This window comes from Triticum dicoccoides, chromosome 3B (assembly GCF_002162155.2).
Source record: "Triticum dicoccoides isolate Atlit2015 ecotype Zavitan chromosome 3B, WEW_v2.0, whole genome shotgun sequence".
Classification (NCBI taxonomy): domain Eukaryota; kingdom Viridiplantae; phylum Streptophyta; class Magnoliopsida; order Poales; family Poaceae; genus Triticum; species Triticum dicoccoides.
Window position 1 is genome coordinate 289,931,952 of NC_041385.1, and position 10,098 is coordinate 289,942,049.

At 45.3% G+C, this 10,098-nt stretch overlaps 1 non-coding gene across 1 annotated transcript; it reads left to right on the plus strand.

The window, feature by feature from the left end:
- The first annotated feature begins 3,800 nt into the window (after window positions 1-3,800).
- LOC119282908 lies at window positions 3,801-3,904 on the plus strand. Its single transcript, XR_005138938.1, has one exon. It is a non-coding gene; the product is annotated as a small nucleolar RNA R71 (small nucleolar RNA).
- Window positions 3,905-10,098: the final 6,194 nt, after the last annotated feature.

Consider the following 10,098-nt stretch of genomic DNA (forward strand, 5'->3'; position numbering starts at 1 on the left):
CACAGGGACTAGGCGATCAGCGGCTACGCTCGGCTAAAGCTAGGTGACACTATATTGGGAGATGGAAACAGAAAATAAACCTAAACTATCAATGATTGTCACAAAAGAAAATGCAAAATAGCATAGGGAGGTTCAGATTATCATCAATGTCTTTTTGGCATTTTCTTGTTACATGAGAATTCAAAACACTAAGACATGCATACATAGACTACAAAAGGAAATATACAAGAAACAAACACATATATAACTAGAAAGTATGTAATCAAAGGGGCAGAAGTAAGATTATGTGACAAGGACAGAAACTTCACATCACAATCACACTCACACACACATATTTATATAACACAGGTACTTGAGTAAACACATGGACTATAAACTGGAACAAATTAGATGAACACACACATACACAAATACGAATATGATACTACAGGACACTATTCTAATACTCCCAGATGAACAAAATAAGTACTACTAATAAAGCACAAATCTGAAACTGACCAAGTTTCAAGCACAACTCAAATCTGAACATTACAAGGCATTACACATCCCATCTTATAGAAATTCAGAGAATATAGAGAGGATAAACGAGAGATAGCAACAGTTTATGGTTCAGATTAGGAGCAGCAGTGGCGTTTGGGAAAAGGTGCAGCAAGAAAGAGGGGCAGCGGCAGTTTTGGGGAGAACTAATAGCAGCCAGCAGTTGGTTCAGATAAGGAGCAGCAGCCTGTAGCAGAGGCGTGAGGAGAAGGGAGCAGCATCAGTTATGGTTTAGGGAGGAAGAAGAGACAGCAGCAGGAGGTCAAGGGGAAAAAGAAGAAGCAGTGGGGGCGTGGAGAGAAGAGCAACATCATGAGTTAGGAGAAGTAGAGCAGCAAAACGGGGGCGCCCTCACGCGGATGACCAGACGCCTGTGCTCCCCTTTGTCTGGTTGGGCGCGCGAGGTACGGCGGTGGCTGGAGATGGTGGAGGGATGGCGCAGTGAAGGTGGAGATGGATCGATGATGGTGGATGCTGGTGATGGCACGGTGGCGCGGCTGCGATGGATGGATGGTGTAGGGGGAGGAGAGTGGTGGCGCGGGTGGTGCTGGTGGTGATGGTGATGTGGTGGGAGCGCGATGGCACGGGTGGAGGTGCTGCGGGGTTGTGGAGCAGGTGGAGGTGCTGGGTGGTGCGCCGCCACGCCGGCCTGGCCGCGGCGGCGGTCGGAAGTGGAAGAAGGAGGCGGGGGAAAGAGGGGATGGAGATGCCAGGCACGAAAGGGGATTAGCTGCCGCTAGGGATTTTGACCCCTCCTCTGATCTGCCACTTTACAATTTTGGCCCTTCTCCTTTTCTTCTTTCTTCATAAGAAGGTCCCTTTCTTCTTTAACTTGTCCCATGGAGCATAATTTCTTCACACACAAGTCCCTCTGTCTTTCTTCTTCCTTTTCACTTGACTGGTTCTCTTAGCCACTAGTCCAGATCTTGAAGTTTATAGTGCCTTTGCGCACTTTTCTGCAAAAGAAACACAATGACTAGTAAATGATACTTTATATGATTTTCAGGCAAATATTCAATATTTCACAGCAAGAATTGATGGTCATATCTCAATAAATAATATATTTCTATGCCAAAATTGTATATATGAAATGTGCTTATCAAGTTCCCCCACACTTAAATCTTTGCTTGTCCTCAAGCAAAGGCATATGACAAAGGCTAGATAATGAACAGTGAACTGACTAGAAATGTCAAGTGAAGTATGTCTCTAAACAGTGCATGCCTTGGACTTAGCTAGTGAAAATTAATGGTTAGGAGTGCTACATATCAATAGGACACTAGTAAACTCGACCATTTTAAACTTTTACAATGATAAAAGAGGATCAACAAGTTTAAATGATGACTGCGCCAAATGGTTCCTAAAGAGAGCATGATCCCAAGAACAAAAAGAACTGGAATTAAATCTCTTATTTGCAGAAATATGACTTTGTGATTGAACCACTTATTGAATTTGAAAGAAACACACATATTATTTTATTAGTCTCACCGAAGGAACATACCACCGATCCCGAGAACATGGTATACACCTGGCTCAACCAATTATTAGTTTAGTTTTTTTTCTTTGTCTTCCCAAAGGAACATACCACCGATCCCGAGAACATGGTATACACCTGATTCGACAAGTACATTTATTATTATTATTAATTACTGCCCAAGCTAACCCAATTTCACATGCCACCGGTCCCGGGAACATGACATGCTACTGTAGGTAGCCCAGACTTATTTATTCATTATTACTTATCTTAAATGAACAACGCATAAGAACAAAAACAGGAATCATCACTTCTCCATGTCTGGTTCACATGCTACCGATCCAGGGAACATAACATGCTAATCCATAGTGGTTAGGTGATTGCTCTCAATGGGAAGACACTTGGCACAAATTCAGCATCTAAACATGGTGATCTAGGTGTATCATAGTAAATGCAGAAAATGATGAAGTTTTCTAGTGTACTAGGGATTTGAGCACTCAAAACTAGTAGTTCTCACTAATTTTAGCAAAGCATGCATGGTGTAGATCACTAGTTTACAAGGCATTCAAAAATCAAGTTAACAAATTCACATCAAGCACAATGCCAAAGGTGAGATTCAGCTTGACAACAAGTAATAACTAGCTCAAGCAACCCAACTAGCAATTGAATTCAACATGTATTTATGATATTCAGAATGGGTCATGAAACATCTCACCGGGCTTTGATCATGTAGCACTCGCTCGATCACCTCACCAACTGCAGCTCCTCTCCTTTCCTTCCTTATGGATGCTCCAGCTTCACTCTTCTTCGTGTGTGCCCCATTGCTTCTCCTCATCGCCATGCTTTGAGTCCACCAGGATCCCATGGGATGTCATCTTGAACTTGGTCAGCCCACAATGAATGGTACACAAGCGTAAACCTGAAAGAGCACTCAACAAACAAGCCAATACAAATGATAGGGACAATGCCCTCTAAGTCATCAATAGAGTATCCTATCACATAAGCATATCTAAGCATATGACAAATAGATATCATCAATAGACCGCATGTTGCATAGGCAATATCCATGATATGGCATATCTTGTCAAGAAGGCTGAGATCATACCTGAGATAGTTAGGAAGAACCTTCAGGACTACCTCAATTGAAGATACCAAGTGAGGTGTGGTAGTAGAAATTTCCACCAGATTCATGTCAACAAGTGAAATAGAGCTTGACTCCTTGACATTTGAATCCACCTCACCATAATCAACCATGAAGCTCTCCATCTCAGGCTCAAGTGTTGAGGAAGCAATGCGGCTAACATCATCGAAGGTGAACTTATCCATATCTGGCTCTAGCAACACATGATCAATATCAACTAAAGCTGACTCCTCAATATCAAAAACAACTAACTGCAACTCTGGCTCATCCATGGAAGAATCATCACAATGCAAAACCGAATCTCCAAAACTAGTATCCATATGATCTGTAGCGTGTGTGTCAACTAGAATGGTGTCATCATCGTCAAATATAATCCATGCAAGCTCAACCTTGCCACACTGAGATAGAGGCTCGGGCTTTTGTGTAAGAATTGGTGGTTGAGGTGTAGTGATTTGTTGCAAGCAAACCAATGAATCAGATGTGGGATTCTTATTGTACCACTGAAGTTGGTGGAAAGCTATGCTCTCAATCAGCAGAAAAGATTCATCAAGTGTCTTGTTTGTAATAGCTCCGCCCGCTGCCATATCGACGTAAGCTCGAGTGTCCCAAGTCAATCCTCCATAGAATATCTGCAGCTCTAACCATCTCTCGAGCCCGTGGTTAGGACATCTCCTGTATAAAGCCTTGTATCTCTTCCAAGCATCATACAAGCTCTCGCGTTCACGCTGAACGAAGCTGAAGATCTCATCTCGAATTGCGGACTGCTTGTGTAGTGGGATATATTTATCCAAGAAAGCTCGCGATATCTCATTCCAACTGTATGACCTTGATGGCAAGGATCGATACCAAGCACGAGCATCATCATGGAGGGAGAATGAGAACATCATGCACTTGATAGCATCTTGAGGAACTCCATGGTACTTGACTGTACCTGAATACTCCATGACTCGGTATAAGTGCTCATAGGGATCCTCAGTGGGCAGTCCTCCAAACGGTTGTTGTTGAACCAAAGCAATAAGACCAGGCTTCATCTCAAAATTCTCTGCCTGAATAGTTGGCCAAACCGGTCCTGTGATATAGCATTGACTACTTGGCATCCAAAGATCACGAAGCAATGCCATATCTTAACCAAGTGTAACTATAGAACAACCAGCAAAGGTTTATGATTCCCTACACACACTCATAAACAGTAAACACTAGTCAGAAGGTTAGTATCCTAATAAGCCGAAGCAACAATGGGGGAAAGTAGAGGAAAAACACTGAAGATGAAATACACGACGAATTGAACAAGGAACTAAAGTAAATCTAGTCTATAGACTAACACAATCGCTCGACGCTAGTCCCCGGCAACGGCGCCAAAATGATCAATTGTAAGTACAGTGGGGTTTTACGCCCAAACTGCGAGTGTCGTGTTCTCCACAGGGACTAGGCGATCAGCGGCTACGCTCGGCTAAAGCTAGGTGACACTATATTGGGAGATGGAAACAGAAAATAAACCTAAACTATCAATCATTGTCACAAAAGAAAATGCAAAATAGCATAGGGAGGTTCAGATTATCATCACTGTCTTTTTGGCATTTTCTTGTTACATGAGAATTCAAAACACTAAGACATGCATACATAGACTACAAAAGGAAATATACAAGAAACAAACACATATATAACTAGAAAGTATGTAATCAAAGGGGAAGAAGTAAGATTATGTGACAAGGACAGAAACTTCACATCACAATCACACTCACACACACATATTTATATAACACAGGTACTTGAGTAAACACATGGACTATAAACTGGAGCAAATTAAATGAACACACACATACACAAATACGAATATGATACTACAGGACACTGTTCTAATACTCTCAGATGAACAAAATAAGTACTACTAATAAAGCACAAATCTGAAACTGACCAAGTTTCAAGCACAACTCAAATCTGAACATTACAAGGCATTACACATCCCATCTTATAGAAATTCAGAGAATATAAAGAGGATAAAAGAGAGATAGCAACAGTTTATGGTTCAGATTAGGAGCAGCAGGGGCGTTTGAGAAAAGGTGCAGCAAGAAAAAGGGGCAGCGACAGTTTTGGGGAGAAGTAATAGCAGCCAGCAGTTGGTTCAGATAAGGAGCAACAGCCTGTAGCAGAGGCGTGAGGAGAAGGGAGCAGCATCAGTTATGGTTTAGGGAGGAAGAAGAGGAGACAGCAGCAGGAGGTCAAGGGGAAAAAGAAGAAGCAGTGGAGCGTGGAGAGAAGAGCAACATGATGAGTTAGGAGAAGTAGAGCAGCAAAACGGGGGCGCCCTCACGTGGATGACCAGACGCCTGTGCTCCCCTTTGTCTGGTTGGGCGCGCGAGGTACAGCGGTGGCTGGAGATGGTGGAGGGATGGCGCAGTGAAGGTGGAGATGGATCGATGATGGTGGATGCTGGTGATGGCGCGGTGGCGCGGCTGCGATGGATGGATGTTGTAGGGGGAGGAGCGTGGTGGCGCGCGGTGGTGCTGGTGGTGATGGTGATGTGGTGGGAGCGCGATGGCACGGGTGGAGGTGCTGTGGGGTTGTGGAGCAGGTGGAGGTGCTGGGTGGCGCGCCGCCACGCCGGCCTGGCCGCGGCGGCGGCCGGAGGTGGAAGAAGGAGGCGGGGGAAAGAGGGGATGGAGATGCCAGGCATGAAAGGGGATTAGCTGCCGCTAGGGATTTTGACCCCTCCTCTGATCTGCCACTTTGCAATTTTGGCCCTTCTCCTTTTCTTCTTTCTTCATAAGAAGGTCCCTTTCTTCTTTAACTTGTCCCATGGAGCATCATTTCTTCACACACAAGTCCCTCTGTCTTTCTTCTTCCTTTTCACTTGACTGGTTCTCTTAGCCACTAGTCCAGATCTTGAGATTTATAGTGCCTTTGCGCACTTTTCTGCAAAAGAAACACAATGACTAGTAACTGATACTTTATATGATTTTCATGCAAATATTCAATATTTTCACAGCAAGAATTGATGGTCATATCTCAATAAATAATATATTTCTATGCCAAAATTGTATATATGAAATGTGCTTATCAAAAACCTTGATGAATATGGAAATGCTCAAGTTCTTGAGAGCATGCATAAGCACTAGATGTTATCACCGGCACTAACTTGGATTGCTCCTAGTTTCCTCGGTTATGCTATAACTTTTCAAAAGTGGCTCACTCTCGTCTGTTGAGTTCTCCCCTGTTACTAGAATCATTCCCAGTATTTGCATTTTGTTCCCAGCTTGCACTGCCATTGTGCCATCCTACTCTGGGCTACCCTTCTCAGTGATTACTGATCAGGACCATCTTCAAAGTGGTCCTACCAGGGGCCCCACCCATTTCCGATGAGAAGCAAAAATCATTCCTTGCGTTGTCTTCGACAAGGTAATCCACATCACCCATCTTAGTCTGGGTATGCCATTCCTTCATACTCCGCCAAACGATTGTTGGTGAATCACCTTAGGCTGGTATAAAGAGTTTCAATGCTCTCTGAATCAAAAGTAATTCTTTTTGCCACTTCAGGTAATGGTTCCACGAGTCACCTTCTCTGAGGTGTCTCTCTATGGCATCATGGCAACTCAAATTCTCGCTACGTTGACAACCATTCACCACCCTCTTAGGTGTCGAATTGTTGTCTACCTAGTGAACCCTCGTCATTTTTTACACTCCATCCCTTTGGATGTATGCTTCGTGTCTCAGCTCGAGAAATGTTTCTACGTATCATTCCGTGAGTTGATCTTGTGATCATTTAATATGATCCATCCATTGTAGACATGTTTTGCTCTTTTGTCCTCATGTTGGATGAAGATCTCGAAAGAAAAGACGTCAAGATCAATTTGAGTCAACAAATCAACAACCTCGAGGAGACAGTTGGATCATGAAGTTTGTGATGCTTAGTGTCCCCTTTGTCTTCTTACCTCGCATCATGAATCTCGGGACGAGATTCTTGTTTAATGGGGGTGAGTTGTCACATCTCTAGCTCCTGGAAATGCACTAGGCTAGCTTCATGTGTGCATCATGTTTAATCTTGAAAGAAACTTGAAATGGGGATTGCCTAAACCCTAGCATCAAAGGAATCCACTAGGTTCAACTAAAATATTCTCACTGAATCCAAATGGCTTTCAAAAATGTTCATCACTTCTAGAAAATTCTAGAAACAATAACCAGAGGTGTTGCACATTTTTCCATGACATATTTGGGCTCTGAATTAAATCATATAGTATTTGCATTTGGGCATTTAAATGCTATTAAGTATTTTAAATGCTCAAATAATCCCAAACTGAAATGTTCCATGTTGGATATATTCTATACAGTGGGCATGTGAAGTTTGGTGATTTTAAAAGGGTCTAGGTATTTTTAGAAAAGCCACAAAGATCACAGAAAAATAGAAAACTGAAACAAAAGAAGAGAGAGAGAGAAAGGAACTTACCTGGGCTTACCTTCCTGTGCGGCCCACCTGGCTGGCCCAGGAGCTGGCCCAGCCCACCACCGCAGCTCCTGATGTTTTCCTCCTCAGGCCAGTAGGCAGGGCGCATCCTGATGCGCGCGACCACGCGCCGCGCCACCTCCTGCTTCCCGCTGCTACCCCGACGCGCCTACGAGCCCCACACGCTCTCCCTTGACCCTTGCACCTCTCCCGCTCTCCCGGGACCCTCTGCCCCTCCTCTGCTCTCTTCCCGCAATGCCACTGTCGCCGCCAAGAACCACCGCGGCCAGCCACTCCCTCGCTCCATCTTCACGTCCCTGAGCTCCGCCACGACTCCGTGGAGCTACACACCCGATGCACGCGACTGCAGGAGCCCTACAACATCGTCCCCGCCGTCCTCATCGCCGCCTCTGTCCAGTGATCGCCGTCGTTCGATTCGTGCCGTCCAGGGCTTCCCCGGCCTCGACCTCGACTCCGTTCGACCCCGCTGTGAGCCCCCGTTGTTTTCCCCTTGTTTCCCCTCTCCAACTCTTCCTCTAGCCATGCTTCCCGCCGGAGACCGAACCACGCCACCGCCGAGCTTCTCGCCACCGTGGCCACAGCCGCCACAACCCTCAACCGAGCACACCCACGTGCTCACCGCGCCGCGTAGGTGCCATAGGAGCCAAGCACGCCACCCCACGGGCACCGCAACCCCGCTCCAGAGTGCGCCCGTACTTCGGCCGCCGCCCGGCTTGTTGCCACCGCCGCTACATGCTGCCCTAGCACACACCACGGCCACCACTAGATGCGCCGCATCGCGTGCTTTCTAGCGCACCCATCCACGCGTCTAGCCGACGCCAGAGATGGCCAAACGAGGAACGTCGTTGCGTTTGCTCACCGGCGGCGGTTAGCCACCCGATTAGATGACGTGGCGCAGGATTAATTAGCGCTAAACACCGATTAGTGTAACCCCATGGGTCTTTGGCACACGGGCCCCACCCCTTAATTAACCACAGGGTTATTCTTTGTTTAAAATAAGCTAATGCCCGTGGCCCCACGGGTCAGTTTGACCATGCCACCTCAGTGTTGACCCGACCCCACTGGTCAGCCTCTGCTGTTGACACTATTACACTGATGTGCGGGTCCCAGCCGTCAGGTTTGACATGGCTAGCGCTGTTGACCTGCTGATGTCTTGTTGTCGTCATGCTGATGCAGTATATGTTTTCTAGAGTTTTAAATAAATCAGAAAAGATTTATTTATTTCAGAAAATATCCAAAACTTCTAAAAATCATATAAAATCAACCGTAACTCCAAATGAAACAAATTATATATGAAAAATTATCAGAAAAATCCAAAGAATCTGTTTATGGCATTTTCATGCATGTTTGAGGAACCTAAAGCTACTGTATATGACAATTTGAATTAATGGCATTTGAAATGTCATATATGGAGTTTGAATTTGAATCTTAGATTGAAACCAACTCCATTTAACCTGCTGCTAGTTGCATTAGCTGAAACCATAACATATTGCCATGTCATGATCATGCATCATATTGTGCATTGCATTGATTGTGTTTCTTCTTTGTTTGTCGGTGCTTGTCCCCTCTCAGTAGACATGTACCGACGATGTGATCGATGACACTAATGAAGAACTATACTATCTTCAGAAGTGCTAGGCAAGCAAAACCCCCTTGCTCATTCAGATACAATCCCACTCTCTCACTCCTGCTCTCTTTTACTACATTAGGACAACAACGACTCATGTATTACTTGCTGCGGTAGTTGAACCCCTTTTCCTCTGCATGACCATTGCCACAGTAAATAGATGATACCCACTAGCATGAGTAGGAGTTGTTTGAGTCCTGATGTGCCTACTCATTCATGCTTGTTGTCATGCCTGCTACTGCTTAGAGTTGAGTCAGGTCTGATTCATTGGTAATGAATTAGAACAGTGATGAACATGTCCTACTATGTGTGAGCTAAATGTGTGAACTCGATTTGGTAAAGGTAGCGGTGAGAGGCCATGTAGGAGTACATGGTGGGTTGTCTCATTTAAGCCGTCCTCAGGAACTGAGTTCTGTGTTTGTGATCCATGAACAACTACTACCACTCATTGGGATCCTTAATTGACCCTCTCGGCTTCTTAACCACCCTTGTGCTCTGTCCAGGAGTTGCAAGTAGTTTCTGGTGTTTGTAGTATGCTGGAGGCCGTGGGCAGCGCTGACCCGAGGGGTGTGCTGTGATGCGGTAGGCACGTGGCATGGTGTACCGGGCGCCCGTTTGGTGTCTCTGTAACCCTGCACACATCATTCGGGGCCGTATGTGGAAACTTCGGCTGGACTCCCTACGGATGGAACCTGAATAGGCGATAAACCTAGACTAGAGACTTGAGTGTTTAGGCAGGCCGTGGCCGACACCCTCGCTAGACTTTCACTTGAAGGTTGCCGAGATACATGATGTGTACATGGCGGTAAGTGGCGAGAGCATGTGTGAAGAAGTACGCCCCTGCAGGGTTAACATCATCTATT